The sequence below is a fragment of the Phyllobates terribilis genome, unplaced genomic scaffold (genome assembly GCF_046119375.1).
Source record: "Phyllobates terribilis strain yellow unplaced genomic scaffold, ASM4611937v1 Scaffold_7__3_contigs__length_470593459, whole genome shotgun sequence".
Classification (NCBI taxonomy): domain Eukaryota; kingdom Metazoa; phylum Chordata; class Amphibia; order Anura; family Dendrobatidae; genus Phyllobates; species Phyllobates terribilis.
In genome coordinates, this window is record NW_027362767.1 from 430633438 (window position 1) to 430645998 (window position 12561).

Below are 12561 nucleotides of genomic sequence, written 5' to 3' on the forward strand. Positions count from 1 at the left end.
CATCTCCATTTTAATGTCTATGGATGTAAGAAGGGGATCAGTGAAGGTTGGTCCTGGATGTCTTGTAGGTGTGCAAGGAACTCATTGTCCGAGACATGTAACCGCACAACAAAACAGGAACAACAACATTGTCCTGAGAGTGAAGAACATTTTCTGTTTGTACTGCTACCTGGGTGACTATTCGGCTTTGAATAATGGGATTCTTGTGATGCAGAATGACAGGAGAATAAAGCCTTGTTTGCTGTAACAATCAGATAGAAAAGTGTAAGTATAATATACTTAGCTTCTGTGTTGAACAAAGGTAACAATTTGTCATAGTGGTACAATGCTTAAAGTGTTTGTCCACTATTTGAAAATCCTTCTTAACTGCCACAAAGCGCAACATACAACAAAAAGAATGGCTGGAACGACAGCGGTCCAGGAGGTGAGGATGCGTTTTTTATAGGGCACTTTTCTATGTAAGAAGGGGCAGGGCCGGCGTCAGCACCTGGTGCACCCGGGCAAGTGCAGGGGCCCTGAGCAGGCTGGGGGGCCCACTCACTGTCGGGGACCCCTGTGCGCTATGAGCGGTGCGGTGCCAGTGCCCGCTCCCCCCCACTTGCTCAGGGCCCCGGCACAATACTACAATACTTTCCCCGTGCCTCCGCAGCAGCTCCGGTCTCTTCCACGGCTGCTGCACAGTGACCTCTCAGGTCAGAGGGCGCGGTGACGTCTTTACACCGCGCTCTCTCCTGAGCCGTCACAGGCAGCGCAGAGCGGAAAGACTCCGGCGCGGGTGAGGGGTCCGGAGCAGCGGCAGCAGGTGAGAAGTGAGGTGAGTATTTGTTTTTTTATTTTTTAATATATGGAGGCGTGGGGCATTATAAGGGGAGGAGAGATGACATCCTGCATGGGGCATTATATAGGGGGAGAGGTGACATCCTGCATGGGGCATTATATGAGGAGTGACATCCTGCATGGGGCATTATATGAGGGGCGACATCCTGCATAGGACATTAAATGAGGGACAACATCCTGCATGAGGCATTATAAGGGGGGGTGACATCCTGCATGGGGAATTATAAGGGGGGGTGACATCCTGCATGGGGCATTATGTGGGGGAAACAGGCTGCATGGGGCATTATAAGGGGGGGTGACATCCTGCATGGGGCATTATAAGGGGGGGGTGACATTCTGCATGGGGCATTATAAGAGAGGGTGACATCCTGCATGGGGCATTATGTGGGGGGAACAGCCTGCATGGGGCATTATAAGGGGGGTAACATCCTGCATGGGGAATTATAAGGGGGTGACATCCTGCATGGGGCATTATAAGGGAGGGGAGAAGTGACATCCTGCATGGGGCATTATGTGGGGGGAACAGCCTGCATGGGGAATTATGTGGGGAAACAGACTGCATGGGGCATTATGTGGGGGGAACAGCCTGCATGGGGCATTATTTTGGGGCCAGTATTCTGTATGAAGCATTATAAGGGGGCCAGTATCCTGTGCAGAGCCTAATATGGGGGCCAGTATCCTGCATGGAGAATTATTTGGGGGCCAGTATTCTGTATGGAGCATTATAAGGGGGCCAGTATTTTGTACAGAGCGTAATATGGGGGTCAGTATCCTGCATGGAGCATTATTTGGGGGCCAGTATTCTGTATGGAGCATTATAAGGGGGCCAGTATCCTGTACAGAGCGTAATATGGGGGCCAGTATCCTGTATGGAGCATTTTATGGGGGCCATTATTCTGTATGGAGCGATTCACCGGTTTCTGAGATGTTGTGGAATTTATAATAGATATCGGTCATGTAATGTAAGAAGTGAAATCTTTGGCCTTGTATTATATATATATTTCTCTGCTGTAGCTGTATCTGTGTGACGCGCCCCCGGGGCAATGGGGTACTCGGCAGCCGGGCCTATGGATGCTGGGGGGATATGTCACAGTGGCTGGCCCGGTCCGTGGCCCAGGGCGGTCAACCAAAAAGGGGATTGTAACTTGGATAGAAATTAAAAATAAAGTAAATAGATCGTGACGCCACCTGTGGTACCTGGTAAGGATTACCAGCGCTGCTGCAGACCTCCGGGGGGTGATGGGATGGCAACTGGGATGTTTCTGCTCCCCACAGGAGGAGCGGGCCCCCGGGGCAGTGTGGAGTTTGATGGTGGGTGGTGATGCTGGTGACGCGCCCCCTGGGCCTGTGCTGCTGCTGCTGTGCAGGGGGAATACCCGGATCCGGATCGCTGGGGGTTGTAGTTCTCCGTGGCGGTGACCCGGTCCGTGCCCAGGGTGGTCAAACCAGTGGCAGTCTAAATGTTGTAATAAGTGTCCGACTACGCCACCCGTGGATTGCGGTCAGTGGGGACCGCCGCTGCGCTGCCAACCGCTGAGGCTGATGTTGGTTGCGCAGCCGAGTATGGGATAACTCCCCACGGGAGGAGTATTGCCTCAGGGCAGCTAATGTGAGAGATGATGGGAGTGATGGTGTAAGCGTCCCAGTACTAATGGTGCTGGTGCGGCAAGGAATCACAGAGACGTGTGGTGCAGTTCAGGGTCTTTACTGATGGTACAAGGCAGACCCTCCCGGGAGTACTGGCTAGTATAAGGGGCCTGGTCAGTCTGCGAGCAAGCAGGAGTTCCCCTGGCCAGGTGGAGTTGTAGGCCTCCCCGTTTATCTGCACTCTTCCTGGCTACCTTGCTGTCAGCGGTTACAAGTAGCCCACGTCCCTGAGTATACCGTGTGGTGCTCACCCGTATGGCTGGTGACTTGGGGCCTTCTGTTAGCCTCCGCTCCTGGATGGCGGCGCTGGTCCCTTCTTTGTGACTGAGCCTCCGGGCTTCTATGGCCAGAGGACCTGGAATCCCCTGCCGGCTGGTTTCTGCTGCTGGGTGTATATCAGTCCCCACAGCCTCGGACTCCTGTGTCCGGTTTTAGTGTCTTCGTCCAGGGCGAGCTCTGCTCAGCTCCAGCCCCTGGACTTCAGCTACTGCTCCTCCAGAGCTCCTGATCTCACTTTCCCTCTCCAGACTCTGACTCTGTCTGCAGCTTCACTCCTAATCCCGCCCCAGACCCAGTTTATAAGGGCAGATTCCTCCCCTCCCAGGTCTGGGTGGGCCGTGTTGCATGCTTAGGGCTCCTGACCAGAGAAACCTCCCACTTGCTCTCAAACATAATATCTCTATTACTGTGGCAACCAGACCCCTGGGGTGTCACATTCCCCCCTAGTAAATTTTAGTACTCCGGGACTAAACACATTTTTAAAACATAATAACAGGGTATAAACAATAATACGATAACATTTTTACAAGAAGCTTTAGTTCTTTAAAGGTCACGGCGTGTCCGCAACCGGGTGTCCATATCACCCAAGGTGAAGTTTTTGAAACAAGAGGGTGTCCATGTCACCCAACAAGGCGAAGTCTTGGCACAGAATAGGGGACCTGTCCAAAGCAAACCCCTTGCGTTGTCCTTGGGCGTGGCTGCAAGGGTAGAGCTAGCTACTTTGGGCCGCAAGTAGGCCACGCCAGACAGGTTTTCTCTTCTGCGACCGTCTTCGCAAGAGGCACCAAGGTGCAACTATCTACAAGCATTGTTCCGGTTATCCAGTGTCCATAACCTGTTAGTCCAAAGAAATCTGCAGGGTAACTGAGAAACATAATTAGTAACAGGCAACACACATAAACCATAAACAGTTAACAGATAAATTCACAGTGCATTAGTTTAGATTTTCCAGCGAGCGGGCATCTGACCTCTAGTGACTCTAGTGGACCTACGGAGCTCACTAACTGGTTCTGCACTACAGGGTGTAGGAGGTGTTATGGGTAAGCTGGGCAGCTGTCTGCGCACTCTTTGGCTCACTAGGGGCACGGCAGGCTCACTACTAGCAGAGGGTTGATCCTCCTGTACTGCTGGTGTGGACTCTTCTGCCTCTTGGGCCGGCTGCTCTTCCAGCTCTACTGGTTCCTCTGTAGGCACTTGCGGGGCTGGCTGGAGAAAGGTGAGGACGGGTACCACGACAGCGCCGTTTACTTGTGTCCAAGACCGGGGGAAGTCTCCGAGTACGGTACTGATCATTTCTTCCCTTTCCTCTGCGGGTTGAGGGTTTTCTTGATCTTCTTCAGGGCTTTGCAGCTGCTCCGGACACTTCTTCAGGTGGTCTCTGGAGACAATGGCTGTGGTTTCTCCTCCATCCTTACTGATTACGCAGATTTTTGGGTTCTCATGGCTTGATGGCAGTACGGTGTACGGGTCCTTCTCCCACTGGTCGTCCAACTTGTGGAGCCGCCTCTTCCTCTTCAAGACCTGCTCTCCAGGTACCAGGGGAACAGCGGGAGCATACTGGTTATAAGCCTTCTCTTGCCTTTCTCTAGCTTGAGACAGACTTCGCTCGACGCTCTCCTGTACTTTCCGATACTGCTGCTGCCATTCTGTATCCCAGTCTGCCTCTGGCGAGGTGTCCTCAGGCATCAGGACTCCCATATCCAGGTCAATAGGCAGCTTACCAGGTCTTGCTCTCATTAGGTAAGCCGGGGTACAGTTGGTGGAACCTACAGGGATGTGGTTATACAGGTCCACCAGATCGGGCAGTTTCTCAGGCCACAGACTGCGTTCTTCCAGGGGCAATGTTTTTAGCAGATCTATCACCACCCGGTTCATCTTCTCGCAGAGTCCATTGGTTTGAGGGTGATAGGGCGTTGTTCTTATCTTCTTGCAGCCATACAGGTTGCAGAACTCCTGGAAGACCTCCGCTTCGAAGGCTGGTCCTTGGTCTGTCAACACTTGGTCCGGGTACCCGTGTGGACGGCAGAAGTGCTGCTGGAAGGCTCTAGCCGCTGTTTGAGCCGTTAAGTCCTTGACAGGGACCACCACCAGGAACCGGGAGTAATGATCTACGATTGTGAGGGCGTAGACATACCCAGATCTGCTTGGAGCCAGTTTCACATGGTCCAGGGCTACCAGTTACAGTGGCTGTCTGGTGATGATGGGCTGCAGGGGAGTCTTCTGGCTGGCTCGGTCTTTTCTTCTCAGGTGGCACGGGCCACAGTCTCTGCACCACCTCTCGATGGCTCCTCTCATGCCTACCCAGTAGAACCGTTCACGCAACAAGAACTCCAGCTTCTTCCATCCGAAGTGTCCTGCTCCGTTGTGGTATGCCTCCAGAACCATAGCCGCGTCTCGTCTTGGGACCACTACTTGCCAGGTCAACTCATGTGTTCGAGAGTTAACCATTCTCCGGCACAGCTTCTCCCTGTAGAGGAACAGCTTACTTTTCTCCTTCCACAGTTGCTTGGTCTCCTCCGGAGCGTCTGGGTCAAGACTGGCATCGGCCTGGGTCAGCATTTCCTTCACCAAACGGACTGCGGGATCACTGTCTTGCGTCTCCGCCCAGTTGTAGTGGGGCAAGGGATTAAACGTCACGGAGCGCCTGTCCTTCACACGGTGGGAATACAGGGTAATCCCATGACGGTGGAATGCAGGGAGCTCAACTTCTTCCACAACTTCTGGATCTTCCCCTACGTCCGGTAAGTTCGGCATTCTAGACAGGGCATCCGCGTTGGCATTTGAGCGTCCTGCCCGGTATTTGATGGTGAATTCAAAATTGGACAGGCGGGCCATCCATCTCTGTTCCAGGGCACCGAGCCTTGCAGTGTCCAGGTGTGTCAACGGGTTGTTATCCGTGTACACGGTGCATTTGGAGGAGGCAAGGTAATGCTTGAAACGTTCGGTCACTGCCCACACTACTGCCAGGAACTCCAGCTTGAATGAGCTATAATTCTCAGGGTTCCTCTCCGTGGGCCGTAGCTTTCGGCTGGCATAAGCGATTACCCGTTCTTTCCCTTGCTGGATCTGGGACAGTACGGCTCCTAGCCCGATGTTGCTTGCGTCCGTGTGGAGGATAAAGGGCTGGCTGTAGTCTGGATATGTCAGGATTTCATCCCCCGTGAGGGCCATCTTCAGCTGGCAAAAGGACTCCTCTTCCAGCTTTTCCCACCTGAAGGGCGGCTTCTGGTTTTTGGCTTTCCGAGATTGACCTATCAGGAGGTCCTGCATAGGGGCTGCCATTTTGGTGAAACCGGGAATGAATCTTCGGTAGTAGCCTACCAACCCGAGGAACTGCCGCACTTCCTTTATGCTGGAGGGTCTTGGCCAGTCCTTAATTACGGTGATCTTATCAGGGTCGGGAGCCACTCCGTCAGCACTCACCACGTGTCCCAGGTACTGCACCTTTGGTTTCAGGAGGTGACACTTGGAGGGTTTCACCTTTAGGCCGTAGTTTGCCAGAGCTTCAAACACTTCTGCCAGGTGTTTCAGGTGGTCCTCGTAGGTCTTGGAATAGACGATGACATCGTCCAGGTATAACAGGACCGTCTCGAAGTTCCGGTGTCCCAGACAGCATTCCATCAACCGTTGGAAGGTTCCTGGTGCGTTGCAGAGCCCGAACGGCATGCAGTTAAATTCACTGAGACCCATCGGGGTGGTGAATGCGGTCTTCTCCCGGTCCGCCTCTGCTACAGGAACCTGCCAGTACCCGCTAGTGAGATCCAAAGTAGAGAAGAAGTTAGCAGATTTTAATGCAGCTAAGGACTCTTCTATCCTTGGTAACGGGTACGCATCTTTGTGTGTGATACGGTTGACCTTCCTGTAGTCTACACACATTCTCATGGTGTTGTCTTTCTTTTTCACTAAGACTAGTGGAGCTGCCCAGGGGCTACAGCTGTCCCTGATTACCCCAGCCTCCTTCATGTCTCTAAGCATCCCCTTGGCGTGTTGGTAGTGTGCAGGGGGTACGGGCCGGTATCTCTCCTTTACGGGAGGATGGTCTCCCGTTGGGATGTGATGTTCTACCCCCTTTACTCGCCCAAAGTCTAGCGGGTGTTTGCTAAACACTCTCTCGTACTCTCGAACCACCCGATAGACTCCCTGTTTCTGGTGTGAGGGAGTGGAGTCAGTACCCAAATGCAGTTGCTGACACCAGTCCTCCATTGGTTTCTTAGAGCCATTACCTTCCTCTGGTTGAGATGGAGGCAAGGGTTCCACGGCCTGTACAGAATTCTGGTTTATGGTGAACAATTTGGCTAGCGTGGCATACCGGGGCAGGTATACTTCTCTCTCCCCGATATTTATGATGCGAACGGGCACCCTCCCATGGCGTACATCGACCACCCCCCGTGCTGTCAAAATGGTGGGCCTACTGTCTGAGTAGACGGGTTCTACCATTGCTTGGTAGTCTCTACCTCTTAGACCAATAGCTGCCCGGCACCAAATCATCATCTCACTTTTTGGGGGCATGGCAATAGGGAACGGGTCACACATTCTCACGCTACCTATCTCACCACCAGATAGTTCCGCTTCATCAGTGCCCGGATCTCTTTTTGGAGCACACGCTGCTGGCCGGAACTGGTGTTCTTGGCAACCTGCTGTAAAATGAGAATCACCTCTGCAAGACAATTTTCAATCACATTAGTTCCCAAGGTTATTCTAGGGTGACTCTCATGACGGTCTATGTCCACTATAATCAGTCCTTGTGCCGCCAGTTCGACTTTACCGATCTTAATGGTCACCTCTTTGAATCCCACGTGCGGCACGGGCTGACCATTGCTGGCGATGATACTCAGGTCGTCATCTGGGTAGCGGGTTATGTCCGAGTCATTCCAGTACTGCTTAAAGAGCACGTACGGGATGGTGGTGACCTGTGACCCGGTGTCTAGTAGGGCACTCATAGGAATGCCATCCAGTACCACAGGCAAGATTGGACGTCCCCCTACGTATTTATCACGCCAGTTTGATGGGCCTGATGGTCTTGTGTCTGGGGGTTGGCCCTCTACCCCAGGTTGTGCCCGTTTAAATGACAGTACCTTGCTACATGTCCAGGTTGATTGCAGCGGCGGCAGATGGGTCGTCCGTCTTCGTTGTATCTGTCGCTGGGTCTTCCTCTGGCCGGTGGGGTCCTCCTCAGTCGGCGCCACGGGACGTCCTCCGGTCCGGATGCCAGCTGGATCTTTCCTGGAGAAGAGACCTGTAAAGACTGCACAGTTCTGGTTAGCGCGGCAACGCTCTTAGTCAGCTCTTGGACCTGATGGTGCAGGTCTGTAGCCGGGTCACTGTTTAAAGCCTGCGCATCAGCTCCCACAGGCCCTGCAGACAAGGGCGCCGTCTCCTGGTGGTAAGTGATAGCAGGGCGCCTGTGGGTCACAGCGCCACCTGGTGCCGGTTCTCGGAGCACCCGGATGGCTCTGTCCTTGAACTGTGCAAAGTCCAGGTCAGGGTCCTGTAAGGCCATCGCCCGCAACTGGGTTCGGTGGGCATTGCACAGTAGACCCTCAATAAATTGTTCAGTCAACAGCTTAACTTCATTTCCCACGCTGTCAGGGTCTGCCTGCTTAATGGCTCTCAGGGCCTCTTGTAGGTTTAGCGCATAGTCTCTTATACTCTCATGTGCCCGTTGTTTGCACCCATAAAATCTTAGTTTTATTTCGGCTGAGGTGCGGGTGTCAAATGTGTCTTTCAGCCGGGTTAGTATGTCTCTGACAGTCCTCTTCCTCCCAGGTGGGCAGGACTTTACCTCCCTTTGGGCTGCCCCGATTAATTGGGCCACCAGGATGCTCACTTTTTGCTCTTCTGTGAGGGGGTACACCTGGAAGAGGCTATCCAGTCTTTCTCTAAAGTCATTTAGGGTATGTGACTCCCCTGAGTACTGGGGTAGCCAGGCTGCCCCCGGGATATAGGGCATGGTGAATGGCATGACTGTTGCAGCGGTTGCGCTGGCGGTGGCTGTGGCAGTGGAGCTCCCCTCGGTGTCCGGCATCCTCCTCCCTCCTAGTGGACCGTGGCCTACCTTGCGATGCTCTTCTTCCGTAGGCCGCGGCTCCGCAGTCGATCGTCGGGGTTGAGGACCTGGCGTCGCGCTCCGATGACGTCAGCGTCGCTCTTCCTCCCTTCCAGGACCTTGCGCAGCGTCACTGTGTGGGGCGGAGCTTCGGATCCCGCGGGCTTTCGGCGTCCACGCCCCTCTTCTTCCTGCTCGGCGTCCCGAAGATGGCGTCCGATGGCGGGAAGCAGCTGCGGATGGCGGGAAGAAGGCAGAAGACGGCGGGAAACGGTCCAAGATGGCTTCTAATGGCGGGAAACGGCTCCGGACGGCGGGAAACGACTCCGGACGGCGGGAAACTTCACCATAGGTAAGTTCAAAAGTCTTTTTCAGGCACGCAGTACCCGGTGGTTGCGGGCACGAAATCCTGCCGACTACGCCAAAGTTGACGCGCCCCCTGGGCCTGTGCTGCTGCTGCTGTGCAGGGGGAATACCCGGATCCGGATCGCTGGGGGTTGTAGTTCTCCATGGCGGTGACCCGGTCCGTGCCCAGGGTGGTCAAACCAGTGGCAGTCTAAATGTTGTAATAAGTGTCCGACTACGCCACCCGTGGATTGCGGTCAGTGGGGACCGCCGCTGGGCTGCCGACCGCTGAGGCTGATGTTGGTTGCGCAGCCGAGTATGGGATAACTCCCCACGGGAGGAGTATTGCCTCAGGGCAGCTAATGTGAGAGATGATGGGAGTGATGGTGTGAGCGTCCCAGTACTAATGGTGCTGGTGCGGCAAGGAATCACAGAGACGTGTGGTGCAGTTCAGGGTCTTTACTGATGGTACAAGGCAGACCCTCCCGGGAGTACTGGCTAGTATAAGGGGCCTGGTCAGTCTGCGAGCAAGCAGGAGTTCCCCTGGCCAGGTGGAGTTGTAGGCCTCCCCGTTTATCTGCACTCTTCCTGGCTACCTTGCTGTCAGCGGTTACAAGTAGCCCACGTCCCTGAGTATACCGTGTGGTGCTCACCCGTATGGCTGGTGACTTGGGGCCTTCTGTTAGCCTCCGCTCCTGGATGGCGGCGCTGGTCCCTTCTTTGTGACTGAGCCTCCGGGCTTCTATGGCCAGAGGACCTGGAATCCCCTGCCGGCTGGTTTCTGCTGCTGGGTGTATATCAGTCCCCACAGCCTCGGACTCCTGTGTCCGGTTTTAGTGTCTTCGTCCAGGGCGAGCTCTGCTCAGCTCCAGCCCCTGGACTTCAGCTACTGCTCCTCCAGAGCTCCTGATCTCACTTTCCCTCTCCAGACTCTGACTCTGTCTGCAGCTTCACTCCTAATCCCGCCCCAGACCCAGTTTATAAGGGCAGATTCCTCCCCTCCCAGGTCTGGGTGGGCCGTGTTGCATGTTTAGGGCTCCTGACCAGAGAAACCTCCCACTTGCTCTCAAACATAATATCTCTATTACTGTGGCAACCAGACCCCTGGGGTGTCACACTGGGGCTTGTAGTGCAGGCGGGATGGCGCAGCAGGAGTAACTGACAGAGACAGGGGATTCGCTTCAATACCTTTACTGGTACGAATGTCAGGTACGGTCCAGGGTACTCAGTAGGATGGGTGCACTTCAGGACTTCTCCCCAGTGAGCGGGTATAAGGCCTCCTGGTCCGTGTCTGCCTCTCTGTATGCTCCTGGCCAGCCTGCAACTGGGCCTAGCTTATGTGTCGTGCTGTTCCTTCACCTGTCGCTTGGTAGTAGGACCTTCTGCTGGCAACCACTATCCCTGGTAACGCTAGGGCCTTCGTGGTTCCTGGTCCTGTTAAGGGTTTAGCTTCAGGTCGGCCTGGGACATGTAGTCCTCCTGGTATGCCATTGATCCCTACTGGGTATAAAGGACTCTGTAGGCGCGGACCTGGTGTCCGGTTTGTATATTCGGGGTAAGCCTATGATGCTCCTCTGCCCCCTCAACTCCTCTCTCCTCTCCTCCTAGCCGTCGACCACACTCAGGGCCCTCAGAACTCAGCATCAGCACGCTCTCAGACTCTCCGACTCTGTCTGACTAACTGAACTTCCTGGCTCCACCCTCCATATATATATCCCTAACGGGCTCCCTCTGGTGGTATGAGGTGGAAGGGTGGAGGTGTTTGTATGTAGTGAGGGCCTCTTGTGGAGAAGTCCTTCCATGCACCCTGGGTCCTGTGGTACCTGTGAACAGCAGGGTGCCACATGTGCATCATGAAGCGTGGTATGTGTTAAAGGGGCCCACAGAGACTCTTTCGCCTGGGGCCCACAAAAACCTGGACCCGGCCCTGAGAAGGGGTTATCCAGTAGTGAACAACCCCTTTAACAGTTGCAATTCAGCTTCACGATTCGGCACCTCTTGGCCCCACATCCTTCAGGTTTATATGCCAAGATTAGAGACACTTGTTGCTTGGATGAATCTCTTATTCCTGGATTTGGAGTAGTGTTTTATGCTTTCCTAAAAAAAAAAAAAAAAAAAAAGTTTGGATGTTTCTTAACTTTACGATTTGGAATACTTTTGGAATGAATGATTCCATTGAAGACGTTTGGGTTTTGTCCACCGAGGAGAGGACAATAATCAACTGCTGAGCTGGCACATTGTGGGGGACAAGGGCGCATGGGTGGTTGCCAAATTCTATGGGGCGGAAAACTTTTCTCCTTTAGGGCTAGGATAATAAAATAGATAAAAAAAATAAAAAATATAACTTTTTATTTTTAAAATTTCATGTTGCATTTTAGTAAAAAATATAAAAAAGTTGAGGTCCAAAGAGCAAAGTATAATTATGGTACATCATTATTTTCTTAAAATATAGCACAAGTGCCCGGGAGATGAGGGTTTCAATACTGGACTGGTGGAAGGGACTCTGGGAGTGATAACGGTCCATGGGTTAGAGGGGCACAAAACAATTGCCTTACCCTTGGTGCCGGTGACCCAATACACCCCTGTTTTTATCTGAGAAAGGATCATAAAGGAAGCTCCAAAGGAGGAAACCCGCCCAACTGCATTCTCTACCCATGAACCAAGGTTCACCTCTTATTTAACCCATGGAGGTTCCTAAAAATGGAACAGATTGTAATTTTAGGGTTAAGTCATTAATAGTCATTCTTATGCCTCACTTGGACCGGGGCATATACTTTCATTCCTAACCTTGCACAGTTTAGTTTTTTTCTTTGTACAAATAGTATAAAGGACATTTTTTTTCTCATTTGAATATTCAAATAATTTTTGCACCTTTTTTTTGATACATGGGTCCTAATTTTTATGTTATCTTCTCTCTATTTTTACCTTTTTGGAGATATCGCATGATATCAATCGGGAAATAAAGGAAAAATGTGTCTGTTTTACATAGATTTTATTAATAATGACCAAAAAAGCCACTAAATTACATTTTCATTTTTTTCCCTTCTCTGTAACAATTTTTTATATATTGGATATGTTTTCTCTTTTCTGGGTGGGTGGGGATTTTGATTTATTTTTTGTCTATTTTTTTATTTATTTAATTCTTTTATTTTTTTTATTCATTTAGTTTTCAGTTATATTATATATTGCCCCCCTCCCCCACCCGCATAAGGTCAGAAAAGACCTTTGGGGATATTTTTATGTTTAAATACTGTTTTTTTTTTAATCCTTTTACACCTGTAACTGGGGCTAGTATATTAGCCCCAGTTACAGTGGAAATTCAGCCTTCCTGGTAAGAATTCTGATAATGAATGGAGCTGTTTGGTTTATAAACCACATATTTAAAGGGATTGTTCTATCTGAGGCAT